The 12,724-nt window shown below is 37.5% G+C and overlaps 1 pseudogene; it reads left to right on the plus strand.

Annotated features, from left to right (window-relative positions):
* Positions 1-942: 942 nt before the first annotated feature.
* Positions 943-3,691, plus strand: LOC109700497 (gem-associated protein 8 pseudogene; annotated as a pseudogene).
* The last annotated feature ends 9,033 nt before the right edge of the window (positions 3,692-12,724 follow it).

Below are 12,724 nucleotides of genomic sequence, written 5' to 3' on the forward strand. Positions count from 1 at the left end.
GCAGGCTAAATGAGGAAATGCCAGCGATACTTTAAGTGTTTACATACACACCCATGTATGTGAAATTGCTTAATCATAGAAGAGATTATATTTGTCTTGAAGACATTTCTGTTAAGCTACATTTGCCATCTAAACTGTTGTTTTTTATGTAGGAAAATATTTGTCTTGTCTTCAATACCCACTAGATGTTGCTACAGGGTTGTGGAAAAAAAATTCTTTAGCTTTTATTCAAGGCTTTTGGGTTACTGAATTAAAGATCAAGGGAAACAAAGAGATTAGAAATAGTAAAAATGAAAGCCAAACACAGAAACAGGAAATATATCTTCAAAAAACAGGAAGGAAGTAATACTAAGGATGACTGACTATTTAAAGGAAATGTTGACATACTCGAGAACTGTGCATTAGAATTTTGACACCTATTTGTCAATTTAATAGCAATATTAAATCTGTAGAGATTATCTTTCCTAGGTCATCTGAAACCAGACTGACATTTCAAAAATTTTGAAATATCCTGGGCATTCTAATTTTTTAAATTTAAAAATCACTATTTTCTTTCCTTTTCCTCCTCCCTTTCTCCATCCCTCCCTCCTTTGTTTCCTTCTTTCCTCCCTTCCTTTTTTCAAGGAGGCGCTTGGTATGTAGCCCAGGCTGGCCTTCAATTCACTGTGTGATCCAGCAGGCCTCAAAAACCTGTGCTGAGGTTGCAGGTATGCACCACAACGCCCAATTCAAAATCTGATCATGCAAGTACTATTGACCCTCCATGTCTGTGAGCTGTGTATCCAAGGACTTGATCATCCTTGCACCAAAAATAAAAAAAATTTGCTTTTTACTGAGTATTTACAGACTTATTTTTTTCTTGTCATTATTCCCAAAACAATACAGTGTAACAACTATTTACATAACATTTACGTTATATTAGGTATTATCAATAATCTAGTGATGACTCAAAATATGGAAGAAGATATACATAGTTATATGTAAATGCTGTGTATTTTTTTTTATATAAGGGACTTGAGTATCAATGGATTTCAGTATCAAAGGAAGTCCTGGAGCCAATCCTCTACAGATACCAAGGGTCAATTGTATTATACTACCATTAAGCAATTAGGAAAATTTAGAAAATTATAAAGAAGAAAATTACAAGAACCCTACTACTCAGTATGATTAAACTATGTATAATTGTATAATTAATACACACTATATACAACTTACAGCATATATAATGTTAGTTTATATGCTATCTATTGATAACAACTATATAGTATGTACTAATTTTACATCTAACATATAATTAATATATAAAGTACAATAATATTTCTTACAAATTATATTTGTATCTCTCTATTCTATAGAAGATATGAAGATAAGAACAAAATAAACACCTGTGATGCATTACACAACTCAAGACAGTGCTTTGCCAATGCTGTTGAGTTCTCGGAGCTTCTCGATACCACTCATCTGCTTCCCCCACAAGGGTCACTGCTATCCTGAAGTTTGTTTTTAACTTATCCCTTTTGAATTTTACCACATACAAATAGATCCTAAATAATAATTGTTTAGGTTTTTTCTAAACTTTCTAAGATGCTTTCTAAAATTCATCCATGATATCTTATTCATGCTCTTAGTCATGAGCTAGCCTGTCATATAAAATTTTATTATCCAGTCTCCTCTTGATGAATATTTAGATCTCTTCCCCCATGGATAGACTGCTTATGTTTTTTAGCAATTATGAACAATATTATATATGTGTCCTGGTGTGTATGAATAGGAATTTCTCCAAGAGTGGAATTACTGGATTGTAGTTTACATGTCTGGTTTAAGATCCTCTGCCAAACTGCTCTCATGTGCTTGTATCCATTTATATTCTTGCTAGAAGTATGTACCAGTTCCTGTTGCTTTGCTCCTAAGCACTTGATGTTTCCAGACTTTTACATTGTTGCCACGCCGTTGAATGTAGAACTACATTTTATGGTTTTGATTTGCATTTCTGTGGTTATGGCTTTTCATATAATTTTGATCACATGTGCTTCTTCTTCCAAATGCTTATGTAGGCCTTTTGCCTTGTTTTTATTGGGTTGTTTATTTTTTTCTTACTGATCTTTAGGTATTCTTTATATATTCTGGATGCTACTCTTTTCATAGTTATATACGACTGTCTTCTATTAGGAAAGATGTGTCTTTGGATAACCAGACTTATTAGTTTCACTGTTATATAATCTTTCAGTCTTTCCTGTTTTGTGGTGATTCAGTGTCTTTAGACGTCTGTTCTTACCATGTATTTATAAAGATATTCTCTTATGTTAAACTGGAAATTTTGAATAAACCAAGGAAAACTACAGGTAGGCTGAGCATGGAGGCTTACACATGTAATCCTAGCTACTTGGGAGGTAGAAATTATAAGAATCATGGTTTGAGGTCAGCCCAGGCAAAAAGTTAGTGAGACCTCATATCAACCAATAAAAAGCTGGGTGTGGTGGCATGTACTTGTCATCCCAGCTACTTGGAAGGCATAAATAGGAGAATCATGGTCCAGATCAAACTGGGCAGAAGCATGAGACCCTGTTTGAACAATAACTAAGGCAAGAGTTACTGTTAGTAACAATCCCCACCCTCCCCTATCTGTCCACCGAAAAATAGGTCCCAGCATGCCCACCAACCAGGATCAGCAAGCAGTGTGGCCACCAGTTTCAGTGCCACAGTTTCCCAATCAGAGAAAGCAGCAAAGGCATCAACATCAAAAGCTACCACGTCTTGGTATTCTCATCCAATGTATTCAAGATACAGGCAAAATTATCACCAAGAAATAGCTTGGATTCAAAGCTACCAGAATGCCTACAGGAAGGCTGTGGCATCCTGTTTCAGTTTCCCATGGTCCTTCTCTCCTGCATTTCTTCCCCAAAGTCTTGATGGCCATTACATGGCCTGTAAGGGCTCTCGCTACACTTATTCACATTTCAAAAAGCCTGGGCACCCTCCTTATGACAGCAGTAGGACTCAGGCAACCAAAAGAGAAGACCAAGCATTGTCCAAAGAGGAAGAAGAGATGGAGATGGAGTCAGATGAGATAGAATGTGACCTGAGCAATATGGAAATCACCAACCAGCTCTGCCAGTACATTGCAGAAACCCAGAGGCACAAAGAAGAGCAACTGCAGCAGAAGCAGGTGGATGAGGAGCACCTGGAGGACTACATAAACGCTGACCATGACCTGAACTTAACACCCACCGCACAGTGGAGCCCCCAGCCCCAAGTGAGAAGCCCAGTGAGCTGCACCAGGCCTCCAGGCCGAGAGGAAGTGTTTGTGAAGGGCGAGTGCCGCCAAAATCCAGGACATGGAGGCCACAGTGCCGCTGAGCTTTAACCAGCACTATGACAGAAAGCAGCCCAAGACTGGCCTGTCATTCCTCTGAAGTTCTGAGCCCTGGGTGCAGGGTCCCCACATCAGCCCCTTCCTTTTAAATATGATCTCTTCATCTGTCCAGTGCATTTCTCAGGGAAAGAGGCCTATCTATACCGAGATATAAACATGTTCACCAAAGCCCCAGTGGGCCCCTTATGGGGTGGATGGAATATGTCAGCCATTTAGAAGTCTGTCAGCAGGAAGAACACTGTTGCCAACATGAGAAATTTCCCCTTGACATTCAGTGATAATTCTGTATACATTCCACCCGTTTCTGATGTTGTCAATACAACTATTCATTAAAGCTCTTGCCAGAGATTAAAAAAAAAATAATGATAAAAATAAGCCTGAGACAAAAAGGGCCAGGAACATGGCTCAAATAGTAGACCTGCTTAGCAAGTGCAAGGCCTTGAGTTTAAAACCCAGTATAGCCAAAAAAGAAAAAAGAGTAGCTATTATATATTATAATCAATTGTGATCTCAACCACTCTACAAGAGGTTAATGCAGGATGGCTAAAAGCCATCGTCTATACTGAGGATAGTAGATATTTGAGAGAATAGATGTCCAGGTATCTTTTTGATGACTTCTGTTGGGAGAGCATCTGGGGTGCGGGGGCTTCTCTGGAAGCATTGTACCTCACTTCTCTCCTCCAACCAAGTGTAGTGGACTTTCTTGAAGCTTTGCCATGCGTCCTCTGCACTTTGGACCACAGAAGACTGGTATCTGATTCACACATGAGAAAATGAATGGGAAGAAATTATAATTGTCTCTGTTGGTAGAGCAAAGGGAATGTTCATGACTAGAATTTGTTCAGTGAAAAAAAGTGTTCCTTACAGCTGGGTACAGAATATGCTCAAGAGAGAACCAGCCTGGTGAAATACTGTTCAAAAGGCATTTCAGAGGACAAACAGTCCTCAGCAGAGAAGATGGAGATGGACTTCTGTGTTCTGTATTCCAGAGATGAAATAAGGGACCATAGAAATTGGGTACATTCTGCCAGATCAAGAGAACTGCAGGTGAAGTGTTACCATTTGTGAGTCAGGTCTCCAAAAACATCACAAAATAACTTATGAAAGTTAACTTCAACCAAATGGGTGCAAAGCTGCCTTAGAAAAATCAGCAGTACACTGGTAAATGTTTAACAAACAGCCATCTGTGGTAGGGGTAACAGGTGTTAAAGAGCCAGGCACCAGTGGCTCATAAGTGTAATCCTAGCTACTCAGAAGGCAGAGATCAAGAGGATCACAGATCGAAGCTAGTCCCATGCAAAGAGTTCTCTAGACCCTCTCTTGAAAAAAGCCCATCACAAAAAAGGGCTGGCCGAGTGGCTTACAGTGTAGGCCTTGAGTTCAAACCCCAGTATCACACACACACACACAAAAAGTGTTAAAGAAAAAACTGGGTTAATAATATTTGTTAAAGCAGCACTATGTAAGGAAGACTTTTTTCTTTTCTTTTTTTTAGGACTATCCCTATAGAAACAGGGACCACTACTATGGGCTCTTACAATGGGGAACAGAGAGTGAGCCCAACTCTGAATACAGCATAGGCCAGTGGGAATTTATAACCAAGAAGCAATGTGGAGGTCAGTGGATGGAAAGTTACTGAGAGTTAAAAAATTGAACAACTGCAAGTTGAACAACTGTCTTCACAAACTAGAAGGAGTTGGCTCCAGTGGCCACATTGTCACCGCCACTGTAGTAGAGTTGCCAGAACCAGGACCAGTTCAAATGAAGCGAGGTTCCTCAACTAAAGATGCCAGGCTTGTGACAGTAGGACCTTTCTTGCCATCCTCTGTCTCCCTTTCTGTCCTCCACATAGGCCATTCTTAGAGGGGTCAGAGTTTGTGATAAGCTAAGGGAAGGAGGAGAACCAAGAAACAAGAAGTCATAATGTGCACAATAATTTTTGGAAGTCTCTTCTCTGAGAGTCCTACTTGGAGGGAAGTGAGTTGGTCCTTCAACAATATAGGTATCACATTGGGGAGAAATGTAAAAGATGGAAGGCTGAAGGAGGACAGGTAAAATAGAAAAACACAAGGGAAAATGAAAGAGGATAACAATAACAAATCTAAATAATGTCTACTCTAGTTGGGCTTATATTCACTATCATTACTTGGCTTGTGCATAATCTACCCCAGCAAGGCCTGCCAACATTGATTGACTAATTCTTCACTTCTGTGGCTGGCTTGTAAATGATTCACTAGATTTCAACTTTGACCTGCCATAAAGAAATCATGTTATCTTTTTCTCCTGGCTAGGATGCACTATCAACTGAAGAGCCAGTTTTAGCTTTATGGTATTTGGTGCCTATGCAGTGATGGCCAATCTTTATACAGTCATATGTCACTTAATTATGGGGATTCATTCTGAGAAATATGTCATTAGGTGATTTCATCACTGTGTGAACATCATGGACTGTACTTTTCCACCAACCTAGATAGTCTAATCTACAACAAACCAAGGCTATGTGGCCCTAAGCACAAACCTGTACCCATGAGACTGTGCCCAATACTGTAGACAATTGCAACACAATTGTAAGTATGTGTATGTATAAACAGAAAAGGGATAGTGGAAAATATGATATAAAAGATACAAAATGGTGCATCTGTATAGGGCATTTACTATGAATGGAGCCTGCAGGACTGGAGGTTTTTCTGGGTAATTGAGTGAGTGGTGAATGAATGTAAGAGCCAAGGGCACAACTGTACACCACTGTAGATTTTAAACTCTGTATTTAGTCTACACTAAATTTATATTTCTTTTAAAATAATAAATCAACCATAGCTTACTGTGACATTTTTAGCTTAAGAACTTTAATGTTTCATAAACTTTTGACTCTTTGGTAACACTTAGCTTAAAACACAAACATATTGTATAGCCATACAAAAATGCTTTCTTTATATTCTTATTCTACAAGCTTTTTCTGATTTTTTTTACTTTTAATTTTTTTGTTGTTGTTGTTAAAAACTGAGATGCAAACACAGACAAAAGCCTAGGATCAGGATCACCAGTATTATTGTCCTCCTCCTCTACATCTTGCCTCACTAGATGTTATTCAGGGACAATAACACACACAGAGCTAGTGTCACCCCGGATCGCAGGGCCTTCTTCTGGATCCCTCCTGAAGGACTGCCTGCCTAAGGAGCTTTTCTTTTTTTTTTTTTTTTAATTTTTAATTTTTTTAGGGGGAAGTGGTTTGAGACAGGGTCTCTGTGTAGCCCAGCCTGATCTCAAACTGGAAATCCTCCTCCCTCAACCTCTCAAGTGCTGGCATTACAGCTATTAGTCACCACACCTTCTTTGTCTGAGGCTCTTCTTGAGGAGGTGTCACTTTTATCAGAAGTTCATCCATGGTGGTTTGCTCGGGTTTGCTTATTTCATATTAGGTTTACTTGTAAGCAGACCTAAGCACCATGAACATTCTTCTTTCCTAATGAAAAGCTTTCAGTGTTGACATCCGTCCTTGAACTTTTAAAATTTTCGAGATCTGTAAATGTTTCTGTTAAATTCTTCACTGTAGATTTTTTGGGGGGAGGGCTTTCTTTTCATTTTTTTTCACCTGCAATTTCTTTTTCTCTTGCCTTTTCTTTAGCTTACATTCACTGGGTGATAGGAATTTTTTTAAACTCCATTATAATCTTATACGACTGTTGTTCTATGTGTGGTTGATTGTTGACTGAAATGTTATGTGGTACATACCTAAACTTGGAATATCCTTTCTCCTTTCTCTGGAAAACTACTCTTCCTTTACTCTTCCCTCATCTTGTTTAATGCTTTCTGAGCCACAACTGCCTTTCATAATCATTGTATGCCGAGCATTTTTTCCATAATACACACGATGAGAAAAGGGACCTAATAGTTTAGTTATGCTTTATTGTTATTTAACTCTGGCAATTGTCATGTATTCAGGAACATATCATGATTGTTTGAAAGTAAGTGAAGGTGAGAAGTCAATTAGAGTAGGAAATGATAATTTTTTAACACAAGGTGCTGGAACAACTGGAAATCCACCTGGAAAAATCATGCCTCATTACATATACACAAAAATAACTAGAAATCAATCATAGAACTAAATGTAGAATCCTAGTGCTTCCAGAAGTAAACAAGATAGACTGTCTTCAGAACTTTTAAGGGAAGAACATATTTATGACCTTAGGTAAAACACTGATTTCAACATAAGATACAAAAAGCATTCTACTGAGTTGGACAATGTCTCTCAAGAATTCATGTCCTTCCTGGAACCTTAGATGTGATCTTATCTGAAAATACCGTTGTTGCAGTTGTAATTAGTTAAGATGAGGCCTAATGGAATATGGTAGGCTCTCATCCAATATAACTGGTACCTGGTAAGAGAGAAGAGACACAGAAATAGGGAGACACAGGGAGGACATCATGTGATAATGAAGGCAGAGCTCTAAGTGATGCATCTTCAAACCAACGGGTGCCAAGAATTGTTGGTGACACAAAGCAGCAGCCACACACATCTCCTGTTTATGCAGTCTCTTGATTGCATCAAGAGGCCATGTATAGTGACTGGCCTGTACCATCTAGCCTTGTGTAAGTACACTCTATGATGTTTGCACAATGATGAAATAAATCTCCTAACACCACATTTCTCAGAATTTTCTGACCTTAAAGTGACAGGTGATCAAATTGTCAAAAATCATTGAACTGCATTATTTCACTACATTGAGATTATAAATAACCTCTTTTGATTGGGATTTTTGTGCTTCTTTTTCTACATTGGTAGACTTGTAAGTACATTAGTTTAAACATGTTTACATGGCTATTTTAGTTATATTTAAAGAAGGGCCCATTATCATGTGCTCATTCGGCAATCTCATCAATCCAAAAACCATTAAAATTTATTTTATTATGTTAGTGCTACTTATGTCAATTAAATTCTCATTCTTGTTTTGTATTTTTAAATTAATTAATTAATTTTTTGTTTTGTATTTTTTAATTAATTAATTTTTTTGGAGGGACTGCACTTTGAACTCAGGGATTCACGTTTGCAAAGCAGGCACTCTATCACTCGAGCCACACCTATAGTCCTCAATTAATTATGTTCTTAAGGTTCAAGCTACTGCTGTGTATTGCCTTTTCTTCATTTAGAACTTTTCTCCTCCCATAGGATCATGTGTACTATTGTAAGAAATCCATGCAGAAATATAATGGTTTAAAGCACACACACTGAATTGAACTCTTAAGGTTTGCGCATTTCATTATATGCAAATTATACTTCAATAAAAAGAAGCAATGAAAAAGATTGTGCTAACCTACAGCAGCTGGGTCAGGCCTGGTATGTGTGGAGATTTTATCTTACTCTCTTATTTCCTCACCTCTCCTAAACAACTCTGCATAAACAAACAATCTAAGATCAAGCCAAGTGTTTGCTATAAAGCTGTGAACTGAAATCTTCGTTTGCTATTCAAATGCAATCTTTAGTGAAGTTTCATAGCTTCCACTTCCCAGGAGATTTTATTTAAGTCTCCTTGATATGACATTCTGGAGCTGTCATTGTTGTTCTGCTCTTTGCTTTATTCTGTAAATAATGCAACACAGTTATACCTGTCCCAGCAGATATCTGTAGTTCATTCTTTTCAATGACAAGGAATATTCCACTGCATGATCCCCTATTGTTGGATATTAAGAGTGTTTCCAGTCTTCTAAAATTATAATTGGTGTGAATGTAGAAATAATATCCTAAAAGTGGGAAGACTATCTCTAAGGGTATATACATATGAAACATTTTAATAGATGTTGTAAATTACTCTGTAAAAACTAAAGACTGATCTAACCTGTTCTATTCTTCCTCTAAGAATGTATGAGGCCCTTATTTTTCCTACATCACTTCCAGCACTCAGCATTATCATCTTTTTCTTTTCATTTTTGGCAAACTGATAGACTAAACAAACACACCAACAAACATGTTATGGCTGTTTAATGCAGATTCCTTTAATTTGAGTTAGGCTAGCATCTTTTAAAATTGTGTGTTAATCAGTTACTACTACAGAGGAGTAAAAACAAGTAGAGAGAGAGAGAGAGAGAGAGAGAGAGAGAGGGAGGGAGGGAAGACACATAGCATTTGGGCCATCTGTGAGTGTTACTTGCCTGGAGAGGCAGACAAGGAGGACTCTGTCCAGTTGATAAAGTCAGGTGTGATGGCGAACACCTGCAATCATACCTATATGAGAGGTGGAGGCAGGAGGAGCCTGAGTTTGAGGCCAACTTGGGCAAAGTTAGCAAGACCCTATTCCCCAAACAAAATACCAACAAAAGGGTGGGAGGCATGGCTCAAGTAGTAACTCTTGCCTAGCATTCATAAGACCCTGTGTTCAATCTCCAGTAGTGCAAAAAATAAAATTAAAACAACAACAAAAATGTAGTTAACAAAATCAGTGTTACTTTTACGAGAATTCTGCATTTGAGTCTCTAATTCTTTGTCAGTCTATCATGGCCACATGTATTACTTTGACTGTTAATTTTTGATACTAACATTAACCGAGCATATGGGGGGGAGGGGGAAACAATCTTAAGAATCTTTACAAAATCCTGAAATGTAATAGTGATTCAATATCCATGTGCCAATATTGTTGCTCTTTTCATGTCATCATAAAGTATAACATGTTGGAATGTATTTCTTCTGAGACAGATGGTCAATGTATTACTGTTGCACCTTAATTAAGATGATTTCTATTTCTGCTTCTAAAGAAGTATATTATTATTCAATGATTAGTGGACTAAACAATGAATAACTATCACATCAGGGAGCATATAGAACAGCAAGAACAATTTGCAGGCACCCTGGGCAAGGGGTTGGAGACATTGTTGTAATTTACCTTTGGGAGTATCTTATTCTTATTTTTGAAATACTTGTTTTTGTAATCATCTTCTAATTTCATAGGCTTCATTATAATATATCTTCTTATCAGTTGCCAGGATAACAAAGGCCATTAGCTACTTTTCAGAGGTTTTTAATGATAAAATATTAATTACATAATAGGTTATATTATTATTATTTTGGCAGTATGGAATTTGAACTCAGGGCCTTGTACTTGCTAGGTAGGCTGTCTATCACTTGAGCCCCTCACCAGCCCTTTTGTGTTGGTTATTTTTGAGACAGGGTCTACAAGTTTATGCCTGGGGCCACCCGGATTTTGATCTCCTATTTATGTTTCCTACCTAGCTGGGATGACGGGCATGCCACTACTGCTGGCTTTTTATTGGTTGAGATGGGGTCTTGCAAACGTTTTTTCCTGGGCTGTACCCAGCTACAATCCTCCTGATCTCTGCCTCCCCAGGAGCTGGAATTGCAGGCATGAGCCACTGTATCTGGCTTAGGGTACTATCTTAAATTTCATAGTACTCCTAACTTTGTGTTGTCTTATCTATTTTACTCCATTTTAAGGTAAAATTGAACTGTCTTAAATTCTGCACTAAGAAGGGAGATAGCCCATAGGAGTTATGGTTGGCATATACCTACATACATGAATCAAAGTAAATATAGGTACTGAACCAACACCAGTCATGTATAAAACTTGCTTTTGGGCACTCCCACATTTGTAGTTTTTGAGTTTTTTGTATCCTGATTTTTAGGTTACACAACAGTTTTAATTTTTGCTGAATACCATGTAAAATTCTTGGGCTGGGTTAATGGATAAGTAGCTTTTTTTTTTAGACAGAGTCTTACTATGTTGCCCAGGCTCACCTTGAATTTGTGATACTCCTGCTTGCCTCAGCCTCCTGAATAGCTGGGATTATAGGCATGGCCACTGTACCTGGCTAACTTTTTTAAAAAACACATATAAAATGTTTGCCATTGAGAAAAATGCAGGTTATTTTGGAAAATGCATTTTAAAATACTTATCATGGAATACTTGTTGAAATGCATTATATAGCTTTATTTGGGGGAGAAATACTATTACTCAGGTGAAATGTGGTTGCTGGATTTACTCTTAGAGATTCATGCTGTATTATAATTATGTTAAATCAAACCTCCCATGACAGTTTCACATCATATAGCTGACGGACTTAAATTGTATAAGGTATAAGTGATATGAAGATATTTTAATCTTAATTATAAAAGCAAGATATTTGTATAACCACACTTTTTCAAATTTCACATTTCCAAATGAGTGTCCTTACATTATACCTTGTACATAATCTACTTCCTGCTTGGTGCTGGAGCCGCATCTCATACCACTCTCCTCTCCTCTTTACTTCCCTACCTCCAGGCCCATAAGGTGCTTGCCTATGTTGTCTTAGAGCCTTTGCCCTCAGTGTGCATGCTTTAGATCTTAGGTCAAATGTCACCTCCTCAGAGAGGCCTTCTCTAATCATGTTCTCTATCTCAGCAACCTATCTCTTTCATCGAGGCACATATCTTATTTATTCATTTACATGTGTATTATGTGCTTCATCCATCAGAAGGAGGCAATAAGCTAAGTCCCATAGTCTTAGATTTTCATTGGGGCATTGAGTTTCACTAGTGTTTGTTTAGCACACGTGATATTGGATGTAATTTTGGATTTTTCTTCCTAATGTAAATCTGAGGTAGTAGAGCTAACATTGTATTTTAATTCACCTTTACAAGGAATAAAGAATTTCCAGATAGGAAAATTTTCTTATATGAAGTATAGCCTAATTTATAGCCTAAATGAAATCAAGCAATTAAAACTTAATTATAGTTTTTAAAGATTACTTGGTTTAATTTTATAAACTTAATGCACAATACTATTCCTCAAAGATCCAAATTTTGACAAAACCTAAATTAATTTTATTTTGCCTTGTGTTTAAAATTTTTAAAAAATATATTTTGTGGCAGCACTGGAGTTTGAACTCAGGACCTGATACATAGGCACTCTTACCACTTAAGTCACTCCAGCCCTTTTTAGTGATGGGTTTGTTTCAAGACTGAGTCTCAAGAACTATTTGCCCAGGGTTGGCTTTGAACCACCATTCTCCTGATCTCTGCCTCCTGAGTAGCTAGGATTATAGGTGTGAGCCACTGTTTCCTGGCTTAAAATTAAAAAATAATTCTTGGAATGGTGAAAGTTGTCAGAATTAAAATGGAGTTGCTTGAGTAAACCTAACAAAATAATGAATGAATGAATGAATGAATGAATACATACATATGTAAACAAAGCAGGCCAAAAGGTTATGAAGGAGTGGTTATCATGCACATTTTCCTGATAGTAACTGTCACAAAAGAGACTCTAGAACCATAACCTTAAGGCCACTGCAAACTTACACAAGAATTATTTCTGGGAGGACATCTTATCTAGCAACTATCTGCTCAGCCTCAGACTGGCACCT

This window comes from Castor canadensis, chromosome 6, assembly GCF_047511655.1.
Source record: "Castor canadensis chromosome 6, mCasCan1.hap1v2, whole genome shotgun sequence".
NCBI lineage: Eukaryota > Metazoa > Chordata > Mammalia > Rodentia > Castoridae > Castor > Castor canadensis.